The sequence below is a fragment of the Cupressus sempervirens genome, chromosome 2 (assembly GCF_028749045.1).
Source record: "Cupressus sempervirens isolate cs-2001-9-10 chromosome 2, ASM2874904v1, whole genome shotgun sequence".
Taxonomy (NCBI): domain Eukaryota; kingdom Viridiplantae; phylum Streptophyta; class Pinopsida; order Cupressales; family Cupressaceae; genus Cupressus; species Cupressus sempervirens.
This window is the reverse complement of record NC_143119.1, coordinates 292,703,794-292,727,415: the sequence shown is the minus strand read 5'-3', so window position 1 is coordinate 292,727,415 and position 23,622 is coordinate 292,703,794. Positions and strand designations below refer to the sequence as shown.

Below are 23,622 nucleotides of genomic sequence, written 5' to 3'. Positions count from 1 at the left end.
TCATTTTCTGTAAATAAAGTGCAATCCAAAAATATTTCTGCCAATACAATCTTCTTGTCTAGTCCTTCTTTTATATACAAACTAATGTTATTATTTGTTCTTTCAAAACCAATATTTATCAAGTAGTTATGAAGTCTTTCATACCAAGCTCTAGGAGCTTGCTTGAGACCATATAAAACTTTGTGTAATTTACAGACCATATCTCTTTTTCTAGGATCTACAAAACCTTCAGGTTGTTTAATGTAGATTTCCTCATCAAGAACTCCATTCAAGAATGTAGATTTTACATCCATTTAATAAACTTTAAAACTTCTATATGTTGTATATTCTAGTAAAGTTCTAACACCTTCTAACTTGCAACAAGAGAAAAAGTTTCACCATAATTGATACCTTCTTCTTGAGAATAACCTTTACAAACTAACCTTGCATTGTTTCTTGAAACTTCTTCACCTTCATTTAGCTTATTTTTGAATACCCACTTTGTACCAATTACATTTGTATCCTTGGGTCTAGGAACAAGAGTCCAATTCTTATTCTTCTCTCTATGTTCTATTTCTTCATTCATAGCTTCATTCCAACTTTCATTATCTAAAGCATCTTTAATAGTTTTAAGTTCAAATTCAGCAAGTAGACATGTACCTTTCAATTTGTTTCTTGTCATTATTCCTTTTGACTTGTCTCTAATGACCTGATTAGGTGCATGGTTCTTTCTGACATATATTGCTAACACAATTACTTTGGATTTAGAACATGTTCCATTAACTTTTTCATGATCTTCTCTATTAAGCTTGGGTTCCACAATTTGTGACTCTAGTCCATCTGAATCGGTTTACTCAGGCACTAGCTCAATAGCATTTGACTATAGCTTAGGTCCTTTTAGACCATGACTCAGGTTGCACCGGATGTAGCTCAATAGCTTTTCAAAATTTTGGTGACTCAGGAGGTTAGGTCTCTTAACTTCCAAATAGATTTGGTAATGTATCAGGTTCATAATAAATAAATTTTTTGTAATCCTCAAGTTCTTTGTTGCTTTCCTCTTCACTCTTTTTTGCAAATTCATCAATCCTCACATATGCACTTTCTATGATCTTATGAGTAGATATATTCAAACATTTGTATGTTTTACATCTATAGGGGTATCCTAGGAATATGCCTTCATCAGCTTTAATATCAAATTTACCTTTCCTAGATTCTTTCAAGATATAACATTTTCTCCCAAACACTTTCAAGCAACTTACATTGGATTTGTAGCCATAACATATTTCATAAGAAATTTGATTTAATTCTTTCTTCACATGTACTCTATTCAAGGTATGCACTGCAGTACTGATTGCTTCCTTTCAGTATTTGATTGCAACATTTTTTTCTATCATCAAAGTTCTTGTACAATCCATGATGGATATGTTCCTTCTTTTAGCTTTCTATTCTACTGAGGTGTACCAGGGGTTGATACTCGTCTCTTAGTTCTTTTTTCAATGTAAAATTTATTGAATTCATTGGAAATGAATTCACCACCTCTATCTGATCTCAAACATTTTTAGCTTTTTTCCAATTTCTTTCTCTACTCTTGCCAAATTCCTTTTAAACTTTTCAAAATATTCATATTTTTCTTTTAGATACATTATAGTAATAATTCTAGAATAATCATAAACTAATAGAATAAAATACTTATATCCACTATAGCTATCTATTCCAATAGGTCCACATAAGTCTGTATGTACTAACTCCAAGACCTCTTCTGAATGATAGTCTTTTCTTTTGAAACTTGTCTTTCACATCTTACCAATTTGACAATTTTTGCATAAACCTATATCAACTTTCCTCAAACTACAAATACCTCTTACTCTTCTATTTTTCTTATCTTGAAAAGATTATAAAATCTCACATGATACAGCCTTTTATGCCATAACCAGCTTTCTTCTAATTGAAAAATAAAATATGAACTTTCACTAAGATCTAGGTAGAATAGGTTACCTTTTGTTTGTTTGCTAGACCCAACTAGATTTTCTTTTCCATCCAACAGTTTGGCCTTCCCATTCATGAACTCTACCTTGAATCCAATTTTATTCAACTATGTGACATTTAGTAGATTATGCTTTAGTCCTTCAATCTAATAAGCATTCTCACATCTAAGTTCATTGGTTAGTGAAATACAACATTTTCCCTTTATGAAAAAAGGTTCATTATTTTCAAATCTCACACTACCACCATCATAATGTTCATGTGTTCAAATTTTATTTTATCACCAATCATATGATGTGAATAGCCAGTATCAATAATCTATGTATCATTTTTTCTAACATGAGACATAAATGTCATTTTATCTCCTTCATTATCAAATTCATCTTTTATAACAATGTAAACATTTTCATCATCTTCACCACTATCTGAATCTTTAGCAATAAAACAAGATTTCTTACCTTTGTCCTCATAGTCCTTTAAGTTCTTAAAATCCTTCTTGCCTTTTAACTTATTGAGCTTCTTTTCATCTTTGTCTTCTCTATTTGGGCACCTTGCAGAAATGTGTCTAGCTTCTTCACAAGAGAAATAGATTAGAGGAGTCTTACCTTATACTTTCCTTTGCCTTTGGGATACCTTCTTGCAAGCAATGCTTCAATGGCTTCAAGATCACTGCCAAAATTGTCTTCCTCTTCACTTTCAGATCATTTGTCTTTAGACTTTTTAACTTTCTTCTTGAGTGATACCTTATCTTCAAATGAAAACTCAAGATTGCTAAAACTAGAAGTATAATTATCATAGTTTTCTAGTTCAAATGTTGTCAATCTTTCGACTAGAGCATCCAAGGTTATAGTATGATATGGATTACATCTCATCTCTTGAATAGCGGACACTCTGATTGCATAGATAGGAAGAAGGGTTTTTAATATCTTGCTTGCCACTATTACATCATCAATTATTCCACCGAAGGCTTTGATAGCATTGACACTAGCTTTGATTCCATCAACATAATTTTGAATATTTTCATCTTCTCTCCTTTTCATATGATCAAACTATCCTCTATAACTTTTAGCTTTGGCTCTCCTTACATTGTTATCTCCTCCATAGATATCCTTTTAGTTTGGTCCACATTTTATGAGCAGATCCAAAATCTTTGACTTCATCAAATTCAGCATAGTTGAGAGATGAAACAATATCAATCATTATGATATTATGATTCTTCTTCTCTGCAATTCCTTCAATAGTCATAGTTCCAGTAGAAGCCTTGTATTTGGTGTCTAGATTCATTAGCCCTATATTTCCAATGACTACCAAGTGTAGCCTCATGAGTTATTGCCATGCTTTAAAGTTATCTTTGTTCAAATTTGGAATCTCCCTTCTATAATACATCTTGATCTTTAGCTTAGGTCCTTGAAAGCTTTTCTACAAGCACCAAAAGCTATGATACCAATAGTTGAAAATATAAGAGGAGTAACTGAGAGGAAAGGGGTGAATTAGTTACTACAAAAATAAATCTCAAATTCCTTAGATTTCAATACAAATCAATAGTCTAATTGAACTATATTCTATTGTAACTCAGCAAACACACATGCACTTGGTTTACTCTAACAAATACTGTAACTCGATAATAACTAAATAACAACAATTACTCAACAAAAATGCAAACCATAAGATAGTTTTAGTGATTAGACTTAAGATTAACTTAGTTACAAATGTATAAAATAAATAGCATGAATACAAGTGACACCAAGATTTAACATGGAAACCCAATTTGAGAAAAACCATCAGTTGTAACTAGTTATTAATTTTCACTCTTATGAAGTGAGCCCTATTAGGATCCAACCCTATTAAAGGTTACAAAATGCAATATTAGGTGTGACCCTGATAGAGGCTTTAATCACCCTATTAAGAGTGGCCTTATTAGAGGTATTTAAACACTTCAAATAGAAATGTCACCTTGTTAAATGATTTACAAATAGTTGTTAAGCCAACTCAGCTAAGAGATTTAGATCATTGCTACAATGGTTAGAGAGTAGCAATGAGATGACCTGATTTGTGTTGCAACTAAATTTTTGATTAAAAATCTCAATTTTGGCTTATATAATTGATCCTTCCTGATCGAATGTATCGTCGCAGCTCAACAAGGATATCCTACTTATCCTTCTAATTCACTTCCTCTAAGCATCATCAAATCTTCTAATTACTTCCACACATTCAATCCTCAGCTTGATCTTATATTTATATCTTATAAATTGTCAAGTCAGCTTGAATACAACTTAGAATACCTAATATTCAACTTCTCAATTGGCTAGAACCAACAACTAAATCAATTGAACTTAATATGCCAAAACATGAAAATCCTTCGTCAGTCAACCATGCTCAATAGAAACTAACTCAAAAATGATTTTCTTGTGTTAACCAAGTGAACTTAGTTAACACTTCATATTTACAAAGTTCCTTTGGTATCCAAGTGAGCTCAATTAACATTGGTTCCATCCAACATTTTCTTCTTTAACTAAGTGAGCTCAGTTAACACTCAACTTCTACAAACTTCCCTTTGACGACTGAGTGAACTTGGTAGACACTCTTTTAAACTAGAAAAATTTTAGAATGTTGGGTAGATACAAGAAATTATCTTCATTACCCAAGTGAGTTTGGCATACACTTACTGGAAATGATATGACATTTTGTGTAACATCAAAGACAATACACAATTAATCAATTATTTTCAACATAGACATACAAATATGTATATGTATGTATGTATTATGCACACACACACACACACACACACACACACACACACACACACACATATATATACACACACATACATACATACATATACATGTACATATATACATGCATACATGAAAAAAATAATGCACTTTCTAAGAGTTTATAATTGTTTCACAAAATTAATGTTTTATAAGAAAATGCACCTAAACAATTGTTAGCTTAGAAGCAAGAACATTATGTTGAAATAGTACCAAAAGTGCTTGACATGAGAGGTCTGCAAGTGATGGTGTTGACCAATCTTGAAAACTTGAATGTTGAAATGAAAGTTATCAATGATCAAACACCTATGCTAGAGTTACAACGCAATGTGAAGTTGATTTTAGATATGGTAGAGGCATATATTCAAACGTTTAATAATCAAAATTTAAGGCATGAGAGAGAAGGAGTGGCTTTAGAAAGAAGAGGATAATAAGTGGCTTTATAAAGAGGCTACATGACAGAAACAACAGCTAGACAAAATAGAGAATATTATGGGAGCCACTGGATAGAATCCAAGAAAGTGTTGTGGTAGGTACTATGACATTAGAAACACTTGCAAGTATCTTTGAGAATTTATGGTTCAAATATTGGGAGGACTACAAGTTGTGCAATTTTTAATGCATTGCATATGCATTTTCTTGTAAGAGTGTTTCAAGTATTGGCACAATCTCCCTGTGATGAGCCCAAGTATCCATGCTTATAAGTGTTTCAAGGTTGAGAAACACTTCAACATCATTTACATGATTTAGAGGTAATGTCATTGTGGCAGAGGCTTCTGCAAGGGAATGAGCCTTGTGATTATTGCATTTACACAGAAGCAGAAATTTCTTCTTCAACTCCTTACACTCAACTCTTCACTGAAGTTATTCTTCCAATAGTGAGAATAGCTACTACAAATTCTAGGGAACCAAGGGACCCAAAACTTATGCTACATTTTCTAGAGACATAGGATAAGTTACTACCAGCTTCAGTACTTAATAACAGTTTGGATCATATAGTGATGTCGAAATCAATAGCAACAGTAGATAGTTGGGGTCCTCATAGGGAGAGTCTACCAATACATGCATGGTTACATCTTTGGCTACCATTGTTGGTCAAGTGTATAGAGTTTTATTGTTTTATTATTTGGATTTTAGAATGTATGCAACTAGATAAATTTTTCTCTTGTGCTAAGATGTAATAAGCACCTTAAAAAATCTCTCTATATATATAAAGATATATATGTTTAGAAGGAAATATAAAGAGATACATGTTTAGAAGTGTTGAGTTTTCATTTTGCACAATGCTTAATGGTAGGAATCGTTTCAAACTCCTCTCTTGAAAAGTTGATCTAGGATCAACTCCAAGGTTCCAAGCAATCTTGCAACCTACCAGAAACTGCTCAGTTGAAGATAAATGTATCTGTTCACAAAAAGGTCTTTTCTAGTTTCAACCAATTTAAGATAAGATGATCAATCTTCTTTTTGTTTCAAAATTAAACACAAGAAGACATATTTTTAGGTATTTTCTATTTTTTAAATGAATGCAATCTAACAATGCAACTATATCAATTCCTAATTTAACCAAGGGTTAGCAAAGCAAATAACAAACATAAGGTAATGAGAGATGAAAATAAATAGCATAAAAGAGAAAATTCATAACGGACATGAACCATGGTATCATCACATTTGTGAGTTAAATTTTTGAAAAGATTAGGTAGGAAACCAATGAAAATAGGAGCAGTGCTTCCCCAAATCTGCTAATGCAATCGTCAATGGAAACTTAGTAAAAACTAAAAGATGTTTCACTTCTTATCAAATCAAAAGTCCATGGAAAGTGTGCTCATGCGAGATAAGAAGTTACGTAGAAACAATATGGTGATCTTCTCTCCAACTTGGTACGTCAATAGAATTTTTCAACACACGAAAAATGCTAGAACTAAAGTATCGCATGATTAAATCAACACAAAAAAACTATTGGCTCCATTATTATCATGAATAAGAATCCACAAAAAAACACACTCTGACAAGAATAACTACACTCAGAATGAGAGCACCAAAAGCATATATTATTGCATCAAAATAATGGCTTGGAATACATGTTACATTCCTCAATTTATAAGAAATTATCTCCTCAATTTTTATTGAGAGTGAGAGATCTCTTCATGCAAATATATGCTTAAAACTAATAAAACAAAACTAATTATGTACAAACTAACTCTCTAAATGGTGCTAAAATAGGACTCCACCCTTGTTTATATCAATTAATGGGTGCATGAGTCTTTACATATATTAGAATAAATAAAGAAGTAGTAGATAAGAAGAAGGAAATTGTAAGAGGATCTACGAGTCACTAGAAGCTCTAAAAATGGAAGCTTGGCCTTCTCTGAACATTTCTAGGAGTTAAATTATCGTCAGAATGTATTTTTAGTGCATGAAAAGCTCTAAATTTGGAACTGGCAGTTAATTGTCAATGCATCTCTAACTTTTTCAAAAAAATTGGTGCACCTTTGGAATAGTGCACCTCTAGAGAAGTACACCTGAGCACCTACATGAAATTTGTGCAAGGTGCTTAATTCACAAAAAAATCAAAGTTCTTAGTTTTCAAAATGGTTTTTGGGTTTTTTTCAGACAAGGCCTGGGAGCACTCTAATGTACTTATTTTTCCCTTCTTTGATGACTTATACCCTCTTTATGGCCAAACATTTTTATAGATTTGAACTCCTACTTCTTCTATCTAAAATCCCAAGGCACCTATATTCAATCTTGTCAATAATAATTGCATAAGATGAGGAACTTGTTCTAGTTCATGTGTCCAACCTTTGTATCTTTGATCTTCAATGTAAATTCATGAATCAAAACTTGTGCATGACTCCTTTGAAGGTGAAGGTTACCAACTTAGGTGAGATCTCTACTGCTGCTTACAATGAAAATGTTATGATAATCTGTGCACATGTATGTTATGCACCACACCTTAATGTTATGTGCACCTTCATATTATGCATACCTTTATATACTATGAATTCTATTCCTTGATTTTTTCTTCTCTCTGATTGCGTGATCCTTCTCGACCAAAGACGAGGTGATCCAGATTATCTAAAATGATCAAATGTTTGAAACTTCTTCATATCTTTTTTAACAAGATTTTCTAGGTCTTTTTTATTGGCTTTTTTAGAGGTCTTTTGCTCAAAATTTCAAGTTGAAACTTTCATTAGTCTCTAAAATTGGACAGCCAAAGGCTCGTTATTCTAAAATTAGATTTTTAGTTTTTCTTTCCAACAATGTAAATGGTTTTGAATTCTAAGCTCTAGGTCAAAAGTTATGACCCCAATAAGTTATGGATGCATTTTTATCTGCACAAAAAAGAAAACATTAGTTATATTATATTGGAAGACCTAAAAAAGGACTCCACAAGACTCAAACTGTCAGACATTTTCCTTGGAGATGGAAAAGTGGGTAGTTGTGCACTAGTGCACATGCACACCTTGACAAGTTGTGAATGGTATGCATGTGTGCAACTACACACTTGTGCATTGTGGCATTGTGCAAGTGCGAGGGGACTGAAGTACACACCTCTACAATTGTGCACCTTATGAAGGTGCATACCTCTGAGGGTGTGCACATGTGCACTTGGTGTACTTGTGCATATGCACAATTGCGCATGTGCACACTTTAAGCGCATGAAGTCTTAAACTTGACATTTTTTCTCTGTCTGATTGCCCGACCCTTATCAATTAGAGGTTGAGATTTAGCCTAGACCCAAAGGAGGGTCCAAAATGACCAAGGCTTCAAAATAGATGCCTCGTAGAGAATTTTAAACTAGGGGTCCCCATTTTGTGACCCAAAAATGGGGAATGCATTGTGAACCCACAATAAATAGCCCCAAAAAAAAGAGAAGAAATGGAAAAGGCATTTCTTCATCAACATGCATTTTTTTAACATGTGTCAAATAATAGTTGAATCCTAGGCATTTCAAATAGCTTTAAAGTTATTTGATAATCAAAATTTTAGATTCTCAAATCTTCAAGCTCAGTATGTGCACTGTGTATTTGTTTCCTTTAACGCTTCATGGTGTAATTTATCATGATCTTCTCACAACTTGGAAACAATCCTCCACTCCATTGGGTCATTTATGAGGAATTCTCACAGATCATGTATATCAATCACTATCTAATCAGATGAGAGAATTCATTTTGAGGGTTCTTAATGGGTTATCATTTTTGGTATTTCAGGCCCCGAGTAATATTTTGAATCCTGCTTCATAGAGCTCGCATGTTTCCATTTGATTCTTCCATGAAGCAATTTGTATAAGTATTGGATAGCCATTTTGGAGGGCATATCCCGGTTATCGGATTACCTTTGGTAGACCATTTAGAATATTTTATTCTTAACACCACTTTTCCTCTTTTTTCTTAATACCCTGACAATGCTTAGACTATGTGGCCAAGGCATTGGTGTCGTTTCTCTAATTCTTTCTTTATTTTGATAACCTACATGTTCCTCTTTTGATGAACTTTCAAGAAACTCTCATGCCAAATAGTGATCTTAGAAATTCCTTAAAAAGACCTTATGTCTGAACCAGAAAGTTTTAGACTATCCCTTGTTGCCATCAACCTTGATTTGAAAATACCAAGATAGTCAATCTTTAAATTTGCCAACTGTTGAGAACTATTGATTAGCAATTATGATTTCAAGACTATAAGTCCTTTACGAGTGAAAGTATTATCTATTGTCCAATTGGCATAAGTAAAAAAAACATCTAAATGCTTTGACAAAAAAATACCTCCCTAAAGTTCGAAACCACAAGGAATGGTTTATGAAATGTGTCAAGAATGAGTCTTGATTGCACCTAACCCCCAAACTGACATAACTAAAAAAAATAAAAAGAAGCAAAAAGAAATGAAACCCAAACAAAAAAGACTCAACTCAAAGAAAACTAACACCTAACTAGAAAGACTGAAAAAAAGAAAAAGAAAACAAGAAACTTATATATAGACAACCTTGAATGATAAGAATGTGGGGGTGGTTGCAGTAGATTTCTCATTATGTGCAATAGTAATGAACCACCCCATATAGTTCTAAAAAATGTTGACTTGTCTTTCTACTTAGAAAAATAAAATCTAGACAATCTTGTTTCAAACTCTGGGTACAAATCACACAAAATAAGTTGTGGTAACTCTTTTACATCCATGATCAATCCACAAACAAGTTCTCTTACCTTCAACATCATATTCAAATTGAAAATCATCAAACTTAAAGGGATAATAGGAAGATATCACCTTATCTAGTGAGTCCCCCACCATAGGGGTACACTCGCACATTGTAATTTCCCCTTCTAGTGGTCTTATCTCATGGTACACATCTCCATGTAGACAAGGAAACATTAGTGTCACTAATGTAGTGTAGCTATAACAACTAGATCCAAAATACTGAACATTATTTTCATGATCCTTATTATCACCATCATTAGCCTTAAACCATGAATTGTCACCTTTGGGCTCCTTGGGATTAGAAAACTCAATCATAAGCCTTCCTTTGAAATTACAAGATTCATTAATGTCATTAATCAAGGTGTTTCATCCCTCGTGTCCCAAGGAAGCATCTTCAAAATCATACTTACCCTCCATTGCAATCTCCCAAGCTAACAAGAAATCAAGGAAACTTACTTCTGAATGGAACCTAAATGGATGGATTCTACATTATCTGGTTATTGCATGGTCTAATATATGTGTAGAATATCTACAAATAGATATTTCCTCATTCAAGCTTGAGACCAAATTAAGTACTCTATCCATCTCTTCTAATGACATATCTTGTTTAGAGGGAGGTATCTTATCATTATCTAATGGGGAATCAATATCACAGTAGAAAGAATTGGTATCTTCATCTTGATGACTTTCTGATTCAAAAACCTCGGCAACATCAAGATCTTCTGCATTTCCATCATTTTTTGCAACTTTCAAAATATTTTCAACTCTGTGGAGTTTTGGAACTCCAAAATTTCCTATGTCCTCAAAATTTGTTGGCATATCCACACTTATTGCAACATCAACACTTGGAAGAATTTCTTCATTGAATGGGAACACAAACTCCTCTTGATCATCTTTATCATTTTGTCCTCCTGCAGATTTATCACATGACTCAAACACCATTGTACTAAACTACAAAGGTTGTTCCTCCATGATTTGGTGAGACTGATCCGAAACATGATTATGCCTATATCTATTTTCACTTGGACTCATACCTATAATACCATTACTCTCATTGTTGATGTTATTGTAAAGGCCAAAATTCCTACTTTGATTTTGAGAATAATTATTCTGGGCAACAAGTTGTCTTGGATGATTGCCTTAGTTTCTTGAGAAATTCAACTTTATTTTGATGAGTTCATTGGATAAAAGAGACATCGTCTCCTTCATGGCCTTAACCTCTCTAGCCATATTGTTCTCGAGTTTAGCAGATGGAGAAGTATTTTGCTCAAAGAATATAGTCTTTTGGGGCTCATAGCCTAAATATGTAATTTTTGGCATTAGAAAAATTGTAACCTACTTCGTGAATGTAACAGCCTCTTTAAAGACCTTTTCAATGGTATCAATGTCTTTGGGTGGGAGCCTTCTTAGAAAAATAGAAGTTAATGAATCCATTATTCCAAAATAGATCTAGATGATAGCCTCTTGTGGTATAGTGTATGGAAACTCCATTCTTTGATACATCCTATAGAAGCAATGATTAAACTATAAAATATTCTCATGGGGAATGGGGATCCCTCTTAATTGATATGAACTGATGATATAGGATAGCTAGATCAATATAGATCTTGATTTGTTCCTAAAACTTTCTCTCAAAAGAGTTCCAATCCCATATTGTTGTTAGTGGCAAATTGAGGTACCAATTGAATGTCATTTCCCCCAAAATGTAAGGAAAAATGTGGCATGTCACGTCCATATGTTCAATCTGGTTTCAATTATAGATCTCCTTGAAAATTTTAATATGATCTTCTATTGTTCATGATTCTTCATAGATGAACCATGGGAGAATATTTTTAGGATTTTTGGGCACGTCATGTAATGGACCAGTTAGATTCAAAGGTGAAGTTTGGAAATTGAAGAAAGACATGGTGCATAAAGATGGGAATGTTTGAAGTAGAATGTAGAGTGAATGGTGATGATGGAATTTGTAATGCGAATGGGTAGAGTTCTTGGTATCCCTTTATCACTATGATGTTTGTGAAAGTGATTGATTTCTAGGAACTTGTGTTTAGTCTAGAAAAGAACACCTTTGAAAAGTGCACCTTGAAAAAGCACACCTTCAAAAAGAGCCCCTGCGCACCTTCTAATAGTTCATAAACTTGGAACTTTTTTTTAACTTCTAAAAATTATAGAATTTTCAAACAACAAATTAATTTTTTGAGCCGAATGGTTTTCAAGCCCTCCTTCTAGCTCCACTTTTGTTGAGCTATCATTTTGTACAATGCTAAATGATAGGAATCCTTTTGAACTCCTCTCTTAAAAAGTTGATCTCGAATCAATTCCAAGATTCTAGGTGATATTGTGACCTACTAGAATCCACTCAGTAGAAGATAAATGTATTTGTTCACAAAGAGCCCTTTGATGGTTCGAACCAATTTCAAATAAGATGATCAATAGGCTTGTTGTTTCAAAGTTAAACACAAAAAGAGATATTTTTTGATATTTTCTATTTTTTAAATGAATGCAACTATATGAATTCTTAATTTAACCAAGGGTTAGCAAAGTAAATAATGAAGATAAGGTAATGAGAGATGAAAATAAATAGCATAAAAGGGAAATTTCTAATGGACATAAACCACAGTAACAACACGTCTGTGATTTAAATTGTGGAAAAGATTGGGTAGGAAACCAATGAAAATAGGAGCAACACCTCCTCAAATCCATAGATGCAATCGTCGATGGAAACTTAGTAAAAATTGAAAGATGTTTCACTTCTTATCAAATCACAAGGCCACAAAAAGTGCACTCATGCAAGACGAGAAGCTATGTGGGAACAATAGGGTGATCTTCTCTCTAACTTGATACATTAGAATAATTCATCAACATGTGGCAAACACCAAAACTAAAATATCGCATGATCAAATCAACACAACAAAACTATTGGCTCCATTATTATCATGAACAAGAATCCACAAAAATAACACACTCCAGCAAGAATAACTACACTCAAAATGAGAACACCAAAAGCATATATTATTGCATCAAAATAATGGCCTAGAATACATGTTACATTCCTTAATTTATAAAAAATCATCTTCTCAATTTGTGTTGAGAGTGAGAGATATCTTCATGCAAATATATGCTTAAAACTAATAAAACAAATAAAATTGTGTACAAACTGACTCTCTAAATGGTGTCAGGATAGGACTTCAACCTTGTTTATATCAATTAATGGGTGCATGAACCTTTACATGTCTTAAAACAAAGAAAGAAGTAGTAGATAAGAAGGAGGAAGTTGTAAGAGGGTTTGGGAGTCACTAGAAGCTCTAAAAATGGAAGCTTGGTCTTCTCTAAATATTTTTAAGGAGTCAAATTATCATCTGAATGTGTTTCTGGTGCATGGAAAGCTCTAAATTTGGAACAGACTTTTAACTGTTTGTGCACCTCTGACTTTTTGAAAATTTCTATTGTATCTTTGGAATAGTGCACCTCTAGAGTAGCGCAACTAAGCACCAGCACACCAGCATGAAATTTGTGCAAGGTGCTCAATTCATAAATAAAAATGAAATTATTAGTTTTGAAAATGGCTTTTGGGTTTTTCTCAAACGAGGTCTTGGATCAATCTAGTGTACTTATTTTTCCTTTTTTTATGATTTATACCCTCTTTATAGCCAAATATTTTCATAGATTTGAACTCCTTCTACTTCTTCTATCTGAAATCCCAAAGCACCTATGTTGAATCTTGTCATTAATAATTGCATAAGGTGAGGAACTTGTTCTAGTTCATGTGTCCAACCTTTGTGTCTTTGATCTTTAGTATAAATTCATGAATCAAAACCTGTGTGTGACTCCTTTGAAGGTGAATATTACTAGCTTAGGTGAGATCTCTATTGCTACTGACAATTAAAATGTTATGATAATCTGTGCACATGTGCATTATGCACAACACCTTCATGTTATGTGCACCTTTGTATTATGCACACCTTCATGCACTATGAAGTCTATTCCTTGATTTCTTCTTCTCTCCAACTATGCAATCCTTCCCGGTTAGAGATGAGGTGATCTAGATTATCCAAAATGATCAAATGTTTGAAAGTTCTTCATATATTTTTTAACAAGATTTTCTAGGTCTTTTTAACTCACTTTTTTGGAGGTCTTCTACTCAAAATTTCAAGTTGAAACTTTCATCAGTCTCTAAAACTGGGCAGCCAAAGGCTCGATGTTTTAGGGACTAAAATTAAATTATTAGTTCTACTTTCTAATGGTGTAAATGATTTTGAATTATAAGCTCTAGGTCAAAAGCTATGACCCCAACAAGTTATGGATGCCTTTTGATCTGCACAAAGAAGAAAACATTAGTTATCTTATGTTGGAAGACCCAAAAGAGGACTCTATAAGACTTAGACTGTCAAAAATTGGGTCAACACCAGTCAAAACAAATAAGAGAATGGATTTCCCCCCAAAAGTTAGTTTTGTACACTAGCGCACCTTGGAAGGTGCATTAGGTGCACAAATTTTCCTTGGAGATGGAAATGTGTGCAATAGGGCACATGCGCACCTTGACAAGGTGTGCATGGTGCACATGTGTGCAACTGCGCACTTGTGCATTGTGGCATTGTGCAAGTGCAGGGGGAACCAAAGTGTGCACCTCCACAGGTGCACACCTTGTGAAGGTGTGCACATGGGCATGTGCACACTTTAAGCACATGAAGTCTTAAACTTGACATTTTTTCTCTATCTGATTGCCTGACCCTTCTCGATCAAAGGATGGGATTTGACCTAGACCAAAGGGAGGGTCCAAAATGACCAAGACTTCTAACTAGATGCCTCATAGGGAATTTTAAAATAGGGAGTCCCTATTTTGTGACGCAAAATGGGGCATGCGTTGTGAAACCACAACAAGAAAGAAAAGAAAAAAACATTTACATAGCCCCTTGAACAAAATCACAAAGCTAGGGCATGGAGATCACAAGGGCATGACATGGAAACAAAATCGTAAAGCAAGGGCATGACAACAAAATGCAGAGATCACAAGGGTATAAGATTGAAATGCACCAATCATAAGGGCACGGCAACATTCAGAGCTCTCCACCCTCTTTCATGCGCAGTTCTCACAATCAAAGCAAATGGGGAATGGTCTATGTCATGTTTTCTTTTTTTAATACACAAAAGGGTTTTGCAATTGTGACACCAACGTTGGGGACAATTGCAAATAAAAAACATGAAAATCACCACAAATTATATTGTCGTCACAAATTATCATCGCAATTTGACCCCAAATGTTGTAGTGAGTGTCAACAACACCGAAGAAAAGGAAGGCCCTACAAAATGAAGACAGTGAGAAGACCGAGTCAAAAGATAATGGTCAATTGAGAGTTGTCAAGAACTTTTTTCCAAAGACAATAGATGTGCATACTAAATCTTTAAGAGTAACTACAAGTTTTGTTTCTATGCATGTATTGAGATTTCACAAGTTGAATTATGAGGATAAACTAAAAATTAAGGAAACAACTATCGATGTCATGTATACATGTGCATGTCCCTATGGAACTTGCAAGAAAGCTACCTAGAGAATTGTACAATAAAATGAGTTCCAGATGGAGATATGCATTAGACACTGAAAGAAAAGTAAGAGAGAGATCACTCATTATTACAATTCCTACTTTAACAATTCAAGAAATTGATGAAACCTTAATCAATCACAAGAAGAGGTTCATGATCAAAAATTGATCATTGAAAGTCATGATGGGCAAGATACAAGAAGTAGAGGAAGAAAGAAACAAAGAATTGAAGAAAATATTTTGAATAATTGAACAAGAAAAGGTTGATGGGTAAAAGTACAAAGCTATGTCACCTTTCAAACTGACTTATCAAAATGACTAAATTTGAGTATTTCTATGTAAAAAACAATTTTTTTCAAACATATGATCTTGATAAAATTATTCTAGCTAAGTTATATATGGTCTCACACTTTTCCAATTGGAAATATCTACTAAATGTATGTTTTATACTAGTTAGTATCCAATTACTAAAAAAAATACAATTATTTGAGAAAAATGATATTTCAAAAACTCTTACTATCTATCATGATATTTTTTTAATAACCTATAAACACCATTTTATAGAGCTCAGAGTCAAGAATATTCTCATATAGAGTTTATAGTGTTTTAATTAGATATAGTATATTGTAATTAAAAATTTATACAAGTACGTATTTTAACACTTGAGAAGATGTTGATTTAAGAAAGAAAAAATATTAAACAATATCAAAAAAAATTAATAATTATATGACATTCTAGAGGAGAGAGTCCTCTTCTAGAATCTATAAAAAAAAAAATTTCTTGGAATAGATTTATTTTGAAAAATGTGTTGGGAGATGAAAACTATCGATTTGAATAAGTTGAAATTTAAATTATTATAAAAGAGAAAATAGATGTCTAAAGCCCATTTTTATTTTCGATTGTTCTAGCTACATATATTATCGATAACATAATCTAAGATCAAAGGGAAATAAGTTTATTTCCATTTAGTTTTGTGGTGGGAAGAACACCCCTAATTTCCGGCATTTTTCAGCAACTAAAATTTATCTTCAAAAAATAAGAAAATATATAATTTCTCATTCCAAATAATTATTAAAAATTATAATTCTAAAATTCAACCATTTCTACACATTTCATTAGTTTACTTTATTTTAAAATTCTAAACAATAATACATGTTTTATGTCATTGAATGTGAACAACTACACTTCTGTTAGCCTTTTCCTTTGTAAAAGGGTGACATTGGTTTGTGCTTTTATCCTCATATATTTGATACTGAGCCTCAAGAAGATACACAAGTGAAGAATTTGGAAGTAAATACCAAGGACACAATAGGTGAGGTAATTGGAGATATTCCTCAAATGGTTAAAGATGCACACAAGGAAGTTGAGATAGAAAACATAACAAATAGAGATCCACATGAAACTATAAATAAGGATCAAAATGTAATGGAAGCTATAGAGGCACCACCCGAGGACACTTCCGACACTGAGGTAGTTGTAGCAAAACTGATGAAGGATATAACAATTTTGCAACAAGTTCATGCATGCCCAACTCCAACACCATCTATTCATAGTGTTATAAAATCTAAATAGGAAACATTTTTTTACTAATGTAACCAATGATACTAATGTGCCACATGGTACCAAGGAAACCATGCAGCAACCCAAGCAACAAAATGACACAAATAAGACCGAATAAAATAAGGCCACTGAGCAGCCTGAAGGAACCACCATTGAAACAACATATACCTCTACTACGGGCATAGGTTCAGGTGCATGAGAATAATGACAAGAGGAAGGTAATAAACAGGAAAAGGGAGGAAAAGACAAAAGGAAAGGAACCTCAACGAAGCATATTAAGGATTAGCCTCAAATAGAAGTAACACAACTAGTGATTGCCACTGAGGCCCTTGAGCATAAAGAAAAGTAAATGGAGGAAAAACATCCAAATGATACACAGATGAAGAAAATTGAGGAGCTATAGGCTCCATTATCCCTAAAGCCATCACCTAGTACAAGTTCACTAAGCTCCCTTGACAAGGACAAGAAGAAGAAGAAATAAAGTGAAAAGGATTGTGGCTTATTGGATGAAGAGATAATGATACTAGTATGTGACCTAAATAAACTTAATCCTGATGATATGATGAAATGTGGTGAATTTTTGAAAATAAAGGTAGCACAAGATAAGTTCAAACAGAAAATGAAGCGACAACAAGTTTTATCAAATGTGAAAGACATCTTAATACAACTAGTTTGTGAGACACAACTGAATGAAAAAGCATCTATTATTGATTACTTAGTCTCACTCATAGATCAAGGCAATGCCCCTAATGTAGACACAGCTAAAAGAATGATATAGCTAGCTAAGAAAAATCTAGAGAAAAAGTTGATGGAGAATCTTATGCAGAAGATTGTTGAACAAAAATTTGAACTTTATATCATTGCTACTGGGTTGGAAGACATTGTAAAGGTAATAATTAAGTTATTCCAATAGTTTTGCAATGTTCCCCATTTCACACATTATGTTCTAGATTAGTTGCAAAAGCTTGACTAAGAGTGCGAGAAAAGTGCAGATAAGTTGACTAATGATCCTTGGCCATTCCAAGTTCATTATTTGAAGATCAAATATTTTGAGTTTACAATTAAACTTGAGGAAGGAAGAGAAGAAGAATAGAGTAGAGGTTCTTGAACTTCAAGAACTTATCATTCTCATTTAGAGATAATTTAGATGAAAGTCAAGAAATCCAAGGAACTCACTACTACACCTAAAATGTTTGTGATGGATCATATGAAGGATCTATTATCATAGTTTGATGCAATACAAGACAAGTGTACGTCCAAAGGAGATGATCAAGCCCCCAACAAATACAAAACAGCATAAGTATAACAAGATACAATTGCAAATAACTCACTTTATTTACAATAGGACTTCATACACAATTGAATATTGATCGAATACACAACTCACATACAAAATGATAATCAATATGTCAGGTTATAAGGCTTTCTCGATTACGGCCAATTGCATTCTAGATTACAAACCAAACTCACTAATCTCGAGCTCTACCTCCTTGATCATGAGTAACTCTACTTTTCCCACTACCTTCTAGGACTCAAGGACATTACATATATAGCCACTAGGACACACAGGTTTGGCTTTGAGTTCACAATCTCCAATAATAGGAAACTTGTTATACAATATAGGACTGACCTTTAATGAATTAATGACTAGATACATAATACATTACAAAACATTATGCAACCTTAGGTATAGGTCCACACACTAACCATCTTCCTAGATCCAAGGGTGTGTAAGCTAACTCTTAAATAAAGAACCTTGTCAAATTAAATACCAAGCACCATATGAAGAACAACGTAGGAAATCAACACTTGAGAAGATGAAGTATAACTTCCACCAATCATAACATTAAATTCTATGCACTTAGAATATTGTTCCCCGATAGGTCCATAATATGAAGCCAAGTTCATAGAATCTGGAAAGGGCAAACAAGTGTTCACTGAATCAAACTATCAGACAAATAATTGGAAAATAGAAAACAAGAAAATATATTTTTGGGAATGCAAGATTGCCCATAGCCCAAGGATGCTCCTACATGAGACATCCAAGGTGAAAAAAGATGTTTCATGAGGACTTATGAGCATCTAAGTGAATTTAGAACATAAATATCATGTCCATTCATAGTCCACAAGTCATCTTCATCAATCAAAATAGAAGTTTGTTTGAACCCACTTTTACAACCAATTGTTCCAGCAGACATCTCAGATCTACTACTACTGCCACATCTTCTAAGTTCAAATGAGTCGTGCCTGATGCATCCTTCATCTGATTAGAAGATTTATTTCCTTTAATTTTTATCTTCATTACAAGTACTATTAACTTCAAGTCAAATTATCTTTCATCAGAAATAACCTTAATCCAGGTTCTATTGTCTTCAAACTAAAAGTCTTGAAAACACTCAAGTTATTTGCTTTGCCATCTTCCTCATCCTTCAAAAGAATATAAAGAAACTTTATGCCATCTTTCTCAACTATAACAATATTCTTTATGCAATCATGTATAGCTCCTCTATCAAATTGCCAAGGTCTTTCAAGTAAAACATGGCAAACACTCATGTCTACTACATCACATAAAACTTCATCTTGAAAAAGTGCAGTACTGAAATTGACCAAGCATTGTTCTCTAACCTGCACCCAATTATCATCTTGCAACCAACTGATACCATAAGTGGTAGGATGTTTCGATCTTTGCAAGCCAAGTTTCCTAACCATTTCTTTGTAAACAAGATTATCAGTACTACCTCCATCCATAATAACTTCATAACATTTACCTCCAAAGTTACAAATAGTTTGGAATAAGTTTCTTCTTTGCACTGGCTCCACATCATGCTTACCCAACATGATCCTTCTCATCAAAAGAGATTCTCCAACTTCTAGTGAAGCCAAATCAACATCAAAAGATTTCACTTTTTGATCTTCCTATACTGCCAAGTTCTATTTGTTAACTTTCACACCAAGTCATTCAAAAGCTCAGTGTCCATCCTTACCACAATTTTAAAAAAGTACCTCTAAATACAAACTTCTTATCAAAAATAACTTGTTTACCCTTATCAACTTTAGTCACTTTTTTAGCTTGCTTTGTGCTAACTTTTCTTTAGCCTTCAATGCATATTAATAAGCATCTTCAACTTAATTAAGTTTCAGCATGCTCAATTCATCTTGAACATTGAATTTCAAACAATTAACATACATTGCAATCTTTTCCTTAGAATATTCACAATGTCCAAATCTGATTTGCGTCTTGTAATATTCTTTACTATAATTCTTCATAGACATCTTTCTGCTTCAAGTTTTGCAATTTCTTAATTAATTCAAATTCATAGTCTTAAGGGATGAATTTAGCCTTCAATCTAGAAACCATGCATTCTCATCTACTAATCTTAGATTCGTCATTATATTCCCTATCCTTTTGCAATTCCTTCCACCACAAGGTAGCATGACCTTTCAACTTAGTTTGTGCTAACCTAACCCTCTATGGATATACAATATTTCCACACTCAAAGTAATCCTTAAGTTCATTAATCCAATATATTAATTCCTCAAGATCTAAAGAACCATAATAATTTGAAACTCCGTTCTATGACTCTTACCAACTTGTGTCATAGCTTTGAACAATCTTTCTTCTTTTGCAAGGATATCTACTTTAGGTACTTTAAGATCTTCAACAGCTTCAACATATTCATTTTCTGTTTCAGAATTCCTTATCAATTCATTCAAGACATTTCGGATCCCATTCCTCATCTCAGCCTTGACTTCCTCAAACACATGTTCCAACCTCCTACGATTCATTCTTCTAGGTGGCATACTGAATTACAATAAGGTGCAATTGCCCCAAACTTTGACAATCTGTCCACTACAAGATCAACAGGTTTGTGACACAATACCAACAAACTTGAAGAAGTCCTCTACAATTGTGAGCCAAAACCATGATTTGCCACCTCACAACCAAGGAATTCAAGTCTTCACAAGCTCAACCACAATCAGATCAGCAACCATTAGATCCAACCACTCTCTAATAAGACACCAACAAGATCAAACCTTCACTCAACAAGATCAACCTTCACTCTCATACCATTTGATGGAGTACAAGGCAAGTGTACCTCCAAAGGAGATGACCAAGCCCCCAACAAATGCAACACATAAGAAGTATAACAAGGTACAATTGCAAATAACTCACTCTAATAACAAGAGATCTTAATTTACAACTGAATACTAACTTATTTGATAACTCGCATACAAAATGAGAAGCAATATGTTAGGTTATAAGGCCTTCCCGGTTATGCCCAATTACATTCTAGATTATAGACCAAACTCACTATTCTCAAGCTCTACCTCCTTGATCATGGGTAACTCTATTTTTCCCACTGCCTTCTAAGACTCTAGGACATTACATATATATCCATTAGGACACACATTTCATCTTTGAGTTCATAGTCCTCAATAATACGAAACATGTTAAATAATATAGGATTGACCCTCAATGAATTAATGATTAGATATATAATACATTACAAAACATAATGTGGCCTTGAGTATGGGTACATGCGTTAACCATCTGCCTAGATCTAAAAGTGTGTAAGCTAACTCTTAAATATAGAACCTCATTAATTAAATACCAAGCATCATATGAAGAAAATAGGAAATTAGTGTCTGAGAAGATGAAGCATAACCTCCACTAGTTGTAACATTAAATTTTGCACACTTTTGATAATGTTCCTTGATAGGTCCACAAAATGAAGCCAAGCTTGCAAGATTTGGGAAGGACAAACAAGTGTTCACCAAATCAAATTGTCAGAAAGATAACTAGATACAGAAAACAAGAAAATATATTTTTCGGAATGCAAGATTTCCAACAACCCAAGGATGCTCATGCATCACAGCTGCAAGCCCAAGTCTTAGCTCTTGAGGCACTAAAAGACACATAGAAGACTACCTATGATGGTGCTAAGTTCTCTTATCAATGATTGTTTGATAAAATGTGAGCATACCTTGTCTATCTATCTATCTATTTATCTATCTATCTATCTATCTATATGCTATGTACAAACTCCAAAGGGGATATAAAGTATTTACATTAACATATCGGGAAATAAGGAAGATAGTAGATACAAATACAAGTTCTAAAAAAGGAAAAGTATATGTTGAGGGGGAGTTATCAATTATTGGAGATATCATGTAATGGCTAAGTTATGAAAGTTTTTGTCACTAATGCTAAAGGGTGAAAATGTTACTCTTGAATGATTAACTGTTTTCATTAGTGAAAAGATGAAGTGAAGAATCAAGTCGATAAAGAGTACAAGAATTTTGGTGAAGACAAGATAGAGTTAATCGATGAATAGTTACTGAGCACGGAGTAGTGTAATTAGTGAATAAAGATATCGAACAAAATGGACATTGAATAGTATGGTTATCGAGCAATTACGTTAACTGATGAAGAATACCGAGCATCTATGTTAACTATGGAAGAGTATTACCGAGAAGGAACATCATGATAACCAAGCATATCAGCAAAGGTCACCGAGAGATATAGGATGAACATAAAAGTTTGTGAATCTACAAAATACTAGGTGAATAGATTCTACCAAGCAAAGAAACAGTTTACGAAGATCAAGGAGAAAGTTAGGTAAGATTTATATAAAGTTTCTACAAATTCTGTTATAAATTAGACTTTGATTATATCTTCTATTCTTGTTGTAGATGATCTTCTTTATCTTCAGAATTTATGAGGTGTTATCAGAATATGAAATGCTATTTTGAAACTTGTTTTATCTCTGCAATGACTCGTATAGGGCATAATTCCTAAAGGAGTAGACTATATGTTCTTTGTGTGTCCTTTATCCACAAACATACCCTACATTAATATGCACCCAAAGGGCATGTCCCTAGAAGGGAAATGTCCCTTCCTAGGTCGACCTCTAACTGATCCTAAAAATCGACGGCTAAGAAGAGGACTTTAGTTAGTTAACAAACTAACTAAAGTGACAAGGATTAACCTTTGACAATGCCTCTAGGAGAAAGTTGATTACTACTAGGATAAATGTCATTGAATATAGGCCTTTAAATCATGCAAGAATAGGTTTATACAATCTATAATCAGACTAGTGTGATCTATCAAAGTTACGAAAATAACACTTCCTCTTAACTTTATAATCATACTGAGAGATAATGTATCTAGCATCATCAATTAAGATGAATAAGCATAGATTGATATTTTATATCTATCTGAATCTTCTTAGCATGTGGTATCATCAAACACATGATACTAAGTCATATTACTATATGTGTGACATGACTTATCACTCATACTAGTGATAATGATATTGCATAGAATGCAATATACAGGATAAAACCTAGAGAGTTCTTCCTTTATCCAAGTTGTGACTCATAGATACTGGTAGTCCTATATAACAATATGATCTTGAGTTAAGATCTTTCAGTGCATAGGACAAACTTTGGAGAATAATAAAATTCTTACTTTATCCAAGTTGTGACTTATAGACATAGAAATGTCTGTCACAACGTGATCTTGAACTCATCTAGATCTAACAGTATATCTCTATTGTTCAGCACATTATCTAAGAGATTGTCATCTCTCATAAT

The 23,622-nt window shown here is 33.4% G+C and overlaps 1 pseudogene; it reads left to right on the top strand.

Moving 5' to 3' along the window:
* Nucleotides 1–17,037, top strand: part of LOC149572222 (nicotinamidase 1-like) — a 32,306-nt pseudogene extending 15,269 nt beyond the window's left edge.
* Nucleotides 17,038–23,622: the final 6,585 nt, after the last annotated feature.